General features: G+C 41.6%; 1 protein-coding gene across 3 annotated transcripts in view; it reads left to right on the plus strand.

Annotated features, from left to right (window-relative positions):
* Positions 1-679: 679 nt before the first annotated feature.
* The window catches only part of LOC131275767 (uncharacterized), a 58647-nt gene continuing 46764 nt past the window's right edge, over positions 680-12562 (plus strand). For 2 of the 3 annotated variants that reach the window (XM_071211644.1, XM_071211645.1), the window contains exons 1-4: positions 693-904; positions 1456-1709; positions 6062-6126; positions 7442-7638. The gene's annotated coding sequence lies outside the window, so the exon portion shown is untranslated. Of the gene's footprint in view, positions 905-1455; positions 1710-6061; positions 6127-7441; positions 7639-12562 lie in introns of all 3 variants that reach the window. The other variant, XM_058286922.2, reaches the window with a different exon arrangement.

Below are 12562 nucleotides of genomic sequence, written 5' to 3' on the forward strand. Positions count from 1 at the left end.
TGAAGAAGGACAACCACCACACCATGGAGCCTAGAGTGCCTACTACTGAAAGCAGGAGGATTGCATCCAGTATCCATGTGGAATCTGAGCCTCCTCCTGACATAGAGGTGCAACAGACACAACCAATCCAAGGCCCACAGAGAAAAGGTGGCATTGGAATGGGAAAAGTGGACATGGTGGCTGATGGATATGGGGAATGGCAGGAAGAGATGAGATGTGGAGGCGCCTTTGGGACTTGGAGTTTCCGTGGATGGTGCTTCAGGGGCAATCACCGGACACTGTAAATCCTTCCAGGGCCCACTGGATGGAATGTGGGAGAGTATGGGCCATGATGTGGACCACTGACCATGAGGTGCAGAGATGCCCAGAGATGTACTTACCAAATGCAATGGATGTGTCATGATGAAGGGAGTGAGTGTTGCTGGGGGGGGAGTGGTGGGTTGGGGGTGGTGGGGTTGAATGGGACCTCACATAATTTTTTTTTTTATGTAATATTTTTACAGAATCAAAAAAAAAAAAACAAAACAAAAAAACTCGCGGCGGCCGGGCTTCTGGCAGTCTGAGACCGCTTCGGCGGGCACCTCCCCCGGCTCCGCCCCGCGGAAGTGTTTGCCCACGTTCTAGAGCGCTGATTGGCCCTTCGGCTCAGGGGGCGGAGCTCGCGGCCGGCGCGGTGCGTACTTCCGGCCGCCGGGTAGATCTGAGGAAGCAGCGGCGGGGGCGGCGGAAGCGGCTGAGGTCTGCCTTTGCAGCGGGACCTGCGGCTGAACGCTGGACGCGGCCCGGGACGGCAGACGGCGCAGTGAGCCGCGGAGGAGGCGCGGCAGCAGCCCGCGTTCGTCATGGAGATGGAAAGGGAGTTCAGCAGATCGACGAGGCCGGGCACTGGGCGGCCGTTTACCAGGTGGGGAGCGCCCGGGAGCGCGGTAGGCCCTTCGCTTGGGCCGTGTGACCCTTTCCCGCAGACCCCCGGGTCCCGTCCTCCCTCCGGGTCCCGTCCTCCCTCCGGGTCCCGTCCTCCCTCCGGGTCCCGTTCTCCCTCCGGGTCCCGTTCTCCCTCCGGGTCCCGTTCTCCCTCCGGGTCCCGTTCTGCCTCCGGGTTCCGCGCTCCGTCTCGCCTCTGCTGCTTGATCCTTCGATCCGACCGCGGCAGAGGCCGCCCCCTTCTCTCTTTGTCCCCGAGTGGGCCTCGCAACCCCCCGAAATCCCCCGTCTACCTCCTGTCTTGCAGCCCCCCTGACCTCTCGAGTCTGAAGGCCGCCGGGCTATCCTCTCAGCACGAGTCCTTCGCCCCTCGCTCCGCTGCCCCTGCTTAGCCCCGCTGTGTCCCCTGGGATTGATTTGACACCCCCACTACTTCCACTTCTGGACGGGAACACCTCAGAGTCCCTTCCTTTGTCTCCTTGGGGGAAAAGGTTACCTCTCCCTCACCCCTTCACATTTCCTTTTCTCCAGTCTCAGTGCGTGTCGAGTCCCAAGAACGGCAGAGTCCCGGTCCCCCTTCCTGTTCATTCATTTGATGATGTGAATTGGCGTGTCGCTGCGGAGCTTGGTACTGCCCTGGGCGCTGGAGAGTGTTGAATCCTATTATCCTTCACGGAGCTTGGAGTCGAATAAGCGGTCCGGCAAACACAAGTAATTTCAGATGGTGACAGGCCTTGTGAAGAAAAGAAAACGTTGCAGCGGGGTAGAGAGCCGCTGGATGGAAGGTGGGTTACCTGTGTGAGGGGCATCGCCCACGGTTTGTCAGAGGAGGAGACGTTTGCTCTGAGCAGAGTGAGGAGGAGCAGCAAACCATAAGACTGTCAGGCCAGAGTTTTCCTACGAGGAGGCCTGCAATACCTCCCTCCTTCGTGGCTAAAATATTGCCCTTTCAGTCAGGGACTATGGAACCTTAACGTTTTATCCTCAGTAAATCGCGTCTTTCCCCAGCTTTGCTCTTTGGTCTTGGCTGAGATCTATCTTTGAGTCCTCATCTACTTTGGATTGTGGTGGGACATAAATTAAAAATAAGCAAGGTAGGGTTTCTCGCATATCTCCAAAGCATCAGATTAAATACCCCAGTAGGTCTGTTTTCAGGAAGCTAAATCCTCTAAAGAAAATACGTGCTCCCGATTAAATGTCATGCGGGGGTTGTGAGGATTAAGCAAAACCACACTCTCTATCTTAAGTAAAGAACAGAATAGAGAGATTTTGTTACTTGTGTAAAGAGAGAAGGCAGTTTATTCTGTTTTCAGTTTATAGGCCCAGAAGGCAAATCGTGAGGTCTATCAGCTGGTATTAAGATCTATTGTGAGCTCCTCTTAAAAAAAGGAAGAATCTTTAAGCAGTTCTTTGTATGCTTGACTAAGTCTTGGTTTCATCTGGATGTCCATCAAACTTGTTTGACAGGATCCTTTTTATTTGGACTGTAGTATAGTCAGATAGTCTATATTTTACTGATGGACTCTTACAGTGTTGCTAGACCACTGTAATCTGTATAAGTGTATGATCGATCAATTTATAAAATTTGTATTCCATGTCCAGTTTCTGTAGACTAATTGAATTCCACTAGTGTCTTTGAAAATGTGTAGGCAAATTTTCTGCATCCATTCCTATGCAGTAGGGTCTAAAATGACTTTTAAAGTGAAAATTTTTGGTCTGAAGTGTTGGAATTGGCTGTGATCTACTCCATGATAAGTGGAGGCATTGGGACGGAATCTTTTGTACTGAAAATGAGCTGGCAGCAACAAATTTATACTGTAAATCTTAGTTGAATTTATTTTTCACTGTGTGTTGGGCCAGCGTGGCCAGACCTGTCACCTAAGCATTGTTAAAATCGTGTTAAGCACGTTGCTAGGATAGAGCGTATTGGTCCTCAATTAGTTTCTTCATTGTTCTTAAGTTTCTCTACCACATTGGAAGAGTTAGTTAGGATTGCTTTATGTTGAGATTTCCCCAGCTTCTTAATGGATTATCACATTCCTGGAGGTGGTTTCTTTTGACTTTAGAGAATTGTCTCCTGTGGGCATTTTTTTTTTCCTCCCCCCCAGCAAGGGATATTGTCTTTCCTAAAACTGAAGTCAGAAACTCTTCTTTTTAAGCTCATAAGCTGTTATTTTACAACTGTGGCATTTCAAAAACAGTTCAGATGACCTTGAGTCTAAAGTGGCAAATTTTCCAAGTTGTGTGTCAATTTACCAAACCTATTATTTTTCAAGAATTCAAAGAAATGTGCTTGCGGTTGGTAGAAAATGAAAGTTGAAAGAAAACAATATTTTACAGCCTTTCAAAATGAGGGCAGACTTATACAAAGTAATGCTTTGAGCTTGCCTTGTCTGTTACGATTAGAAAAATAGGTAATTTTTAAAAAAACTTTGAAAAGAAGGTAGTGCGGTCATTTCTCACTATCCTGGCTTCTAACTAGAACAAGAAGATGCAAGAAATTGGAAACAATTAGGAAAAGAACAGAGGGTGAAGTGGACTTTCGAGTGCTGAGGTGTGTGGCAGCTTAGAAGACAAAAAGGTTTCAGGCAAAAATGCCGTGCTAGCTCAGTTTGATAAAGTGAGCATAAACCATGTTTTTGATCATTAATGTTAATAACTAGCACAGACGCTAAGTATTTTGCTCTATTAAAAAGTCAGCTTTGATAGCATTTTTAGATGACTTTATACAGTGTTTTCTAACATTTAAGCAACTCTATCTGGTTTGGTGAGCCTTGGGTTTGAGTCTGTCTGGTTGACTGAAAGAGGTGAGAGCATAGATATAAAATAGAAACTGGTTTTAGAAGCTAGAATGGGGAAGAAAGGCTTAAATGAATGCAAAGGAGAGCGATATGCTGCCATTGATCTGTAGTTTAAAGAGGGTTTGGGTCAGGTGTTTGCTAATTCTTTTGCCTCTAAATTCCTTGCTTCTCTAACACTGTTCACTCTTCAGTGTGAATGATTTGATTGTTTGAGATGAAGGCGATTGCAACAATAGCCCATGGCTTGAAGGCAAGATTTATTCCATGCCAAAGGTAGGCTTTCTAAAAGGAGCCATGCCTTGATTTACATTTGTCTTTATAGCTGCTTTTATTAAATACGACCTAATACCTGACTAGATTAAAACCTATGCTTTAACAGTAGTTCACTAACAGTTCCTTACTGTTCAGTACAGATTGTGTTCTTATATCCCGGAAAAAGAATATTATAACTTCTTAATGCCACTCTTCAGAGGGGGAGAAAAGCTATTTTAGTGCAGAGGAGAAAGATCTATATACTATGACTCACTTCACTTTAAAAAAAAGAAAAGGCGGACGGAAATGATGCGGAGAGATTGGGAAGTTCTAGTCATCTTGAGCGACCCATTAGGTCTAAATGGTCTTGTTTAGCCCTGGTTTGAGTGGACTAAATTTAGGTGTCTGATCACCACTTTGGAAATGGTGTAAAGACCTTTGTAATTGTCTGGACTAGTATTAAATTAACTGGGCACACAAGTAGAAACAGCAGAGGGAAGAATTTTTTGCTATCATTATTTGTTTGACATCACTGGCATATTTATAGGAATACTTTGGTACTTTTGGAAGTAAACCATGCCAGATGGTTCTGAAAAGTCCTCTGGGGGATAATGGTAATACAGAAGTTTTCAACCAGATATCCACAGTTGGGCTCATTGGCCTCCCCACTGCATTTTCCATTTTAGCTCCTCAAAACCTGTAAAAATTCCTGGTTTTGAATAATGTGGTGAAATGTATAAGAACTTCATGATAGAAAAATGAGTAAGAAATTTCCTGTAGGGGGTTTCAGACTAGAAACCGCTGAAATAACTGCCCTTTCTTCCTTCCTTCCTTCCTTCCTTCCTTCCTTCCTTCCTTCCTTCCTTCCTTCCTTCCTTCCTTCCTTCCTTCTTTCTTTCTTTTCTGTGATTACCTGTTTTCTTTGGCTGATCTTTTAAGTTACAGAATTCTTGGGACAATTTTTGTTCTATGCAGTACTTTTAATTGCAGATACTTTCTCTTAGTCCTTCTTCAGCCCATATATATTTTGCACAATCTGGTACTTCGCCATATAGCATTTATGTTAATTATTTCCTGTTAACTAATTGATGCTGACAAGTAGGCTGGACATGTTTCTTTTTACTGCCTGTGTTGGGGAAAACTGGAATTCTAGCCAGGTCATTGTTTCTGAGATGCTGTAGTTTTGTCACCAGTCTCTTGATTGCATGTTTTGAGGATCCAGGAGTGCTGGGGACTTAGCTGCAGTTTTTGACCCCTTCTGCCACATTTTGTTGGTTGATTACCATGCCTTCCTTTTCCCCACTCCAGTGGTTCTCACATTTTGCCTAAAATCTGCAGCTGTTTCTAGTTTCCCATTGCAGAAATCAGTGAAACCAGTTTTGTATTAATATGGTGTTCCTCTTAAGTCTCGCCACATCCTTCCAATACGTACATTCTTCATATTATCTATAGAATAACTGTTTAAAAAACAGATCTCCAGACACAAAATGACAAATATTATATAATCTTACTCGGGGATTCAGAGAATCAGAAACAAGAATACAGGTAACCAGAGGCTGGGCAGGGGATAGGGAATGGGGAATTAAAGCTTACTTGGTACATAGTTTCTGTTGCGGGTGCATCATGGTGTACAACATTGTGAATGTAATTAACACTGCTGAATTATATGTCTGAATAGGTTGTATATTTGTTACTAAAATAAACATTTTAAAAAGGAAATTTTGAAAAAACAAAGATCTTAGCCTGTCCTTCCTCTCATTGAACTATGTCTGGTACTTCATGTTATCTGTAAAATCCAGGTTCCAGCATCCCCCTCCCCCACAGGCCTTCTATTCTAGCCACACCAGCCAATGCAGTGTTCTCCAAATTCATCCTTACCTTTCATTCCTTTATACCTTTGCACAGCACTTGCTCTAAAATGCCTTTCTCTCCCTCTGTAGCTTGCACCTCCCAGCTCAACCATGCACCTCCTTGCACTAGTGTTTTGCTCTCTTACCTGTTTCCATACAGTTTCATGTATCTCTCTGCTAAAGCCCTTCTCTCATTGTAGCTGTTTCATTACATTTGGTGTCTGTCTTCTCTAGAGTCCACGTTTCCTGAGGTCAGCAAGCCCATCCTTCTCAACAGTGTCCTTTGCACTAGGCGCAAAGTAAGTGCCTAATGAATGCTGGGAGTGAATTGGTGTCAGGACCTTGCCTAAGCCCTAACAGTAAAAATCTATAGAAGACATGGTTCCTAATTCTCATCTTAGTGGCGGAAATGATAGAAGCAAATAGATTAGCCAGCATTTGTACCAATAGCAGAGGTCACTCTGGAAGAAAATCTCCCATTTTGTGTCCTGGCTGATGAGAGTCTAGTTTTGCCTACTGCGGCTGCCTTAGAAGACAGGCTTGAGTTCTTATGCAGTAGAAGGAGGCACTGCCAGCTTGTTTCACAGAAGCTTTCAATTCAACAGCAAATTTATATTTGGCCTTAGAGGAACTTAATAGGCACCTTGGAGGTGATATATATCTGTCAAAAATTGTTGAATTACTCTGTCCCTTGCACTTTTCATGCATGCCATCTAGGACTTTGCATGTAGTTGGTTTAAAAAATTTTTTGATTTTGAGATATCAGATATGTAAGGCTCTTAGAAAGTAGCAACCTTTACAGAGGTCTATGATTTTTATAAACTATTATGAATGATAAAGACAAACATTTTTGGCATTTGATCAAACCACCCTTTAAAGCCAAGAGTATAATTTAATCTTTTGCTTTTTTAGTGGCCTTAATGTCTAGGTTTGTGTTCTAGTCTAAGCTCTAACACAAACAACACTGAATGGTCCCTTACTTTCTTTGGGTTTCATTCTCCTCCTTTGTAAAAATGATCCTTGACTAATTTGTCACTAAGGGCACATCAAGTAATGTAAGGCCCTCATGTATTCACAAAGAGAATCCTAAAATAATCCTTGTAAAAACTGCAGTGGTTACTCAGTTTTGTAAAGTATGTGGGTGTGGATGGGTTCAGTTAGGCTCAAAAACTTCGAGAAGGTTTGTTAGTATATTTAAAGACTCAAATAACAATTTTCAGTCTTTTTTTCCCCCAAGAGTATTAAACACTTTTAATAAATAGGGTTCATTTGATTGAGTAATGTGGGAAAATATGTAGCTGACACAGAAGTTATGCATGCAGCTTTTCTCTAAGTAGCAATTGGGTGGTTTTTCCTGTAAAAGATAGAGGAACTGATTCCTGAGAATTTACAGACGATTCAGCCCCAGCTAGGTACATGAAGATTAGCTACCCTTTATGTTGTAATTTTAGAAAGAAACCTAAAACATCTGGTGTAAGCTCTGTTTGAATAGCATGATAGCTTACTCATCTGCCATCCTTGAGAAGAAAGTACCTAAGTCTCCAGCAGTTTGTTTTATTTCACATAGAAATAGTCTTTATCGTTAATAAGCTGCTTTCCCTGTCCTTTTTTCAGGGCAACTTGACATATCATGAGTATCTTGCTGATAGTTTGTAAATTTTTAATGTCTGAAAACTAGACACAAGACCATTTCCCTGGAAGATCCACCTCCTGCCCCAAAGGGGGGAAAAAAAAACAGCCAAAGAAAGTCTAGTCCTCAATTCTATTGATCTTCAAGACTTGCTACAAGGCACACAAAATAATAACTCCTGGTAAGTGATTTTGTCTTTTTTTTTTTTTTTTTTTTAATTCCTAAAGTGGTTCATTTGCCCTTCTGAATATTTAGCATTCTGCCAAGGCAGGGAAGTTTATCGATCCCCTCTGGTCAGTGGATAAGAATTAGTGCTTCAAGAAGTCAGGTCTGTAATATGGACTCAAACTAAACATGGCTTAGTGGCAAAGCAGAATTTAGGGTCTATATTTTCTTTGGGAAATATACAATTTAGAGTCCACTCTACTCGTATTTCTTACTGCTCTTAACCTAGTACTTACTGTGCCAGGAAATTCTAACTCCTTGAATGAGGGTTAACCACTTGTTGAAGTAAATCATTGGGCCAAGTAAGTGTTTTATTCTGGGCTCCTCTTTTGTGGCAGAGGTTTCTTCCCATAGACAGAGGCATGCTTTTCCAGATCAAGAAGGAAAAGCTCAGCTGTGTTTGTGGGTTTTGTGGGTGAGCAACACTGCTTGCTAAGATAAGACGGACATAGCAAAACTAGGTTTCCAAAATTATATTTTTAAAAATTTATTAATTAGTGATTAGGAAATGAAAATTCTTTTTCTTATTTTTAGATAATTACTGTTTTGAAACATTTTTCCCCCTGACCTCATCTTTTCCTTTTTCAAGCTTCCCTTATTGATGCATTTCTTCCTTTTGAAGAATCACATTAAAAATTCCAACATAAAGTTCCAGCAAATGGCTTAGTTTTTGTTCTGATGGATACTGGTTACTCGGAGGATTATACACTACTGCAAATTACTTACAAGAAAGTGAATATCCGGTAATTACTTAAAATAGTTGGAGTTCCTTGAGAACACAGGGTTACTTAAAAATGTCTGGGGATGAAATCACTTCTGAATATAGTGTCACTCAAGAGAACAAATAGGCAAACTGCATTGAGTATAATACAGTAAATTAGCTTTAAATTCCCTTGATAGTTAAACATCTGTCCCTGTTCTATTTATCCCTTTTAGATTTTGTTCTGCTTCACTCTTCCGATAGGTCTGCTTCTGCAAGGATGCCTGCAAAATATGCCTTCACGGGTCATAAATATCTAGTGGTCGTTTTTCGGAAGACGATATTCTGGTTTCTGCTCCTTTGTTATTAGTGCTTGGCTTTTTTTCTTTTTTCTTCTACCCTGATTTGAACTGTATTTTTAACAGCATGTTTGAATTAAGAGCATTGCCATTATTGTTCTCCACTACCTGGACGCCTCCCTATTGTCAGGGTTTTCAGGATCATTCTCCGAGTGGGGTAAAGCGGAACGGGGGCACGATCAGGAAGTTGTTGCAGCCACACCAGGTTTACTGGCACAAACCCAAATTTCTGGAGCATCCCCACCATGTAGCATGTGGTTTAGTAACACCTGAGGATTAGCTAGTCCATATCTCTTGAAAATTTCTCAAGAATCCACATCTCATGGGTGCTGGGTTTCATGGGTCCTTTGTGTGACAGTCATGATACCATTTGTGAGTATGTTTAAATATTCCTTCATGTCCTGCTGACAGTTTTTCTTGTGTAATTCCTAAGGATATTAGTGTCATTAGCAGTGTTTTACTTAATCTGTCCATATCACAGATAACTATCCAGGTGTGCTGCTTTCCCTTATTTTTCTACCAGCTAAGAATGCCTTTTAAAGTTTGAGTAACAATATTTGAAGAGTGCACAGCAGCAGTCCTAGGTCCTGTACTCATCCTTACTTAACTAGTTTTCATCCTCTGAGCTTAAATTTTACCCAGGAAACTTACAAAAACATAGTTGTCCTACACAGAGAATTTGCTGTAAAAGTAGTTGAACTTTAACAAACCTAGTACTCCCCCCCCTTTTTTTGTGAATATGTATTTGTCAACTAAACCTCCTTTTGCAACTTGTATTATTACATGATGGTAACAGACTTTTGTGTTTCTCAACTGCCTTTTGTTGGTTGGAAGATGTTGCTTTTGAAAGTAGGAAAGAAATGGCTTTGGAAGATGGACTCATACTTTGGTTTGAAGTAGTAGTCTGTTATGTCCCTGGCTGTCAGTGTGAAGTGCGGCTGGAGATGGGTGTGGTCCATCACCTAGAATTTCCTATCTGTGCTTTGAGGAGGTGGTTGCCATTCTAACTCTTAAGAACTGCACGGCACATGCTGTTTTACCTGCTGGGCAAAACTCAGCTCTAATGGTTTCCCTTGTACTTGACTTCAAATCAATAAAATGCCATTCTTTGGTAATGTTTAAATGCCAGATCCATTACAGAAAGAAGAAAGGATACAACTGAAATTAAAGGATTAAATGGGCATTACCCCTTTAGTTTTGTAAAAGCCTTTAATGTTTGCTTTTTTTGTAGGTTGATCATAAGGAAGTGATAAGTATGTTAGGTTATTTGTGGTTTGAGCTAATTTTAGTCTCCTGTTCACAGCTTGCTTTATAGCCTTTGACATTAAAACATGCTTTCTAGAAAGACAGATTTTGCATGTAGGACAGAATCTGTATTCTGTACTTGGCTACATTTAAAATACTATTGTCTCAGTATTTTGGATGGTGGACAGTTTGAGGCATAGTAACGTTCTTTGAAGATCATTGATTCCTGTGACATCTTTCCTTTATCAGCAGATAAACTAGATTCTTTCAGAGAGGTTTGGAACTCTTGCTCCAAGTCCCTGGCTAAAAAAGGCATAGTTGACGTTAGAAGATTAAAAGAGGATTTATAAGATTTTGAGCAACTCTGAGATAGATTAAAGTTAGACTTTGATTGGCCGTGTATAGGAAATCTTCCTCTTAGTTGATAGTGCCTTGCTTCTAAAGGCAGGGGCATGTTTATCTGGTTTCTAGAATCCTATAGAACAGTTGCTCTTTAAAGATTTATTCCCAAACTGCCCTTCTCCTCTTAAGCAACGGTCCTGCATGTACACGCCCATAGGGACGATGAGGTGATGGAAAAAGAGGGATTAGGAAACCTGGATTTGGGTTCTGATTCTGCCTTTGACTGTCGTAGAGCCTTGAAGGAGTTATAGGATCTGTAAAATGAGGCGATTAGAGCAGATAGCCTTATTGCATGATCAGGCTCTGACATTCTACAACTGCATTGTTCACACAAGGTGCCAGGAGGGTGGGACAGCATTTCTGGGGGGAAAAAGGAGGGGGGTTGTGTTCCACTTGTGCTGGATTTGGTAACATTGTATGGCTGTTCCATGATCCCCTTTATCTAAAAGGTAACACAACTTTTTCTTCTCGTGTAAAGAGGATTATTGGATTTTGTGATTGGACCAGAATCTCCCCTTCAATGGAAAAATGCACAGTCTGATTCATGTTTTATCCTTGTTCATAATAAAACCCAATAATAGCTGACATTTATTGAGTTCTGTTACGTGCCCCAAGCACTGTGCAAAATGCTTTACATGCTGTGCTCTTTATTAGACACTATAAATTGGTTTATAAAGCAGGAAATGTTTTAAGAGGACAAGTAAGTATCAAGTCATCAGTGTTCTTTTCTTCCTGAGGTATCCCGTGTCCTGGATCCGCTCTGCACTAACACTGTGGTGATGTGATCCTTGCTTCATTTTCCTAGTATATGACTGCAGAAAGAGACAAGGCGTTGTCCTCAGCCTCCCCAATTTATCAGGACACATGAAGATATAGTTTGTAGTTTCTGACCATTGCCCAGCTTCCTAACCTCTTCCCTAGATGTCACAAGTTGGTCACCCCCAGTTATATTTTGCTTGGTCCACACAGTGTCTTAAAATTTTTTTTGCCATTGCTTATGTCGGGAGAAGTCGCATAAAATTTTGAATTTTTGGCTTCTTTTGAAATATCTGAAGGTCAGGCGTCCTGAGTACAAATTCCTGCGCGGCAGTGGCCTGCTGGAGAGGAGGAGCACAGTTGCTTGTGGAAGGTCACAAACTTATGCTACGGTTTCTATTATACAGCCTCCTGGCAGGGCACGCTGCCCCTGTTTACGCACACTCCGTGGCCTCTGGAGGGGTCTCCTCCAAATGGGCTTCCTCTTCAAGTTTAATATTAATACGAGAACTAGCGTGATTTTAAGAAGATGTCTAACCTTGAAGTAGTTGGTGTACCATCATTTTAAAATCAAATCAGGGAAAGACTAGGCAGAGGGAAAAGGTTGATGATTAGTGTTGAAATGCCTGAGGGGGTGCCCTTGACAGTAAAATCCAGGTTAAAATAATTAGCCAGATGCTTCTTTTCTTCCTGCCCTTTGCCCTAACCACATCATCCTCAGCCCTCTTCTGCTGTTTTGAGAAAGTAGGAAGTTGACACCATTTTTCCCACCTCAGGCAAATGAGTGTGACTATATTTTTGTTCCAAGTTCAGTTATTTCCAAGAGCTACTACTTTTTTTAAACTCAAATTCAATTTTTTTTAATTAAATTTAAGTATATCTTTTTAAGGATATCTTTTAACAGAGATAAACAATAAATGTATAGTAAACATTGTAAACTTACAAAATATGCGTATGATCATATAAGGTACCCATATATACCAAGAACTACTTTTGATTACCAACTTGGAAATTAAATTTGGTGGGCTTATGGGAATTGATAAAAAAGAGTGGCTTGCCTAATATGCTTGCATCAAGAAATCTAGGAAGTAGTGCTTTTTTTGTTTGTTTTTGGTTTTTTGCGTGTTTTTTTTATACTTCATTTTTTTTTTTCCTCCATTCCCTCTCTCCTGCCCTACTGTTTTTGCTGTCTCTGTACATTCTCTGCTTGATCTTCTGTATCTATTTCTCTTTTTGTTTTCTCTTCTCATCTTTCTCCTCTAGTATTCACCAGGATTCAATCCTGGGGACCTCTGATGTGGAGAGAGGTTCCCTATGAGTTGCACCTCCTTAGTTCCTGGTTTCTGCTCCTCTTCACCTTGACTCTCCCCTTCGTCTCTTTTTTGTTGCGTCATCATCTTGCTGCGTGACTCACTTGC

This window comes from Dasypus novemcinctus, chromosome 24 (assembly GCF_030445035.2).
Source record: "Dasypus novemcinctus isolate mDasNov1 chromosome 24, mDasNov1.1.hap2, whole genome shotgun sequence".
NCBI lineage: Eukaryota > Metazoa > Chordata > Mammalia > Cingulata > Dasypodidae > Dasypus > Dasypus novemcinctus.